The sequence below is a fragment of the Sesamum indicum genome, linkage group LG1, assembly GCF_000512975.1.
Source record: "Sesamum indicum cultivar Zhongzhi No. 13 linkage group LG1, S_indicum_v1.0, whole genome shotgun sequence".
NCBI lineage: Eukaryota > Viridiplantae > Streptophyta > Magnoliopsida > Lamiales > Pedaliaceae > Sesamum > Sesamum indicum.
Window position 1 is genome coordinate 11,720,073 of NC_026145.1, and position 927 is coordinate 11,720,999.

Here is a 927-nt window from a genome sequence, read left to right on the forward strand (position 1 = left end):
TGGTGCTTGGAGTAGGAACGGAAGGGTCTTAGAGGGTTGCGGTGACAACCGCAATGATAATTTCACTAAGGTACTCGTGAGAGAGAGATTTGGTTTCAGAAGGCCAGACTGATGGATCAATAATAGAAGGAGGAACATTAAAGTCATGAAAAAGCTTCTCTCTGTGGTACAATGGTTTTGGTTCTAGCATAGAGAGGGGTGTTCTCCTCAAAGGGCCATTATCTCATCCATTGTCACAACTAGTTATTTCTCATGACTTTAGTTCAAGATTTTCCACAAAAGGTGTAATGATGCATATCGGGATCTAGAAACACCAAATGGATTTAAGGATCCTGATAAAAAATTTTATAGTTATCAGAGGATTGACCCGCAAAATAGAGGTTACCAATCTGATGCTTATGTCAGTAAGAAATTCGATGAAATAAAATGAGGAAATCAAGGAGAAATGTGAGATTGTGATGAAATAAATTATGTAAAATTGAATATAGAGTGCTGAAAATGTAGAAAAGTGTGAAAGTTCACCAGGGAAATGCTGGAAATGGAGAGATAACCGAGCAGCCTTACTGTGTGTGTGAGCTTAGTTAGATTAGTTGCCTTGTATACTTACCGAGACCATTTATAGGAGCAGAGATTTTGAGAAACTTAATGGTCGATTGGAAGTGGTTGAGATACTTTTAAAATTTTTGGAATGTCTATTTTCTAGAGATGATTGTTATCCAGCTTTTGGAGTTATCCTCTAAGAGATATGCTAGCAAAAATAAATCCTTCCAATTCAATGAAAAATATAGGAATTTTAGTTATCCTTATCTTCCCTCAACCGAATCCAGTTGACATCAGCGTCCCCCCTGGTACCTTTTTAGGATGATGTGTCCTAGAATGTATAGAATACGACTAACGATCGGTTTTATTATAAGGTGTTGAATCCGT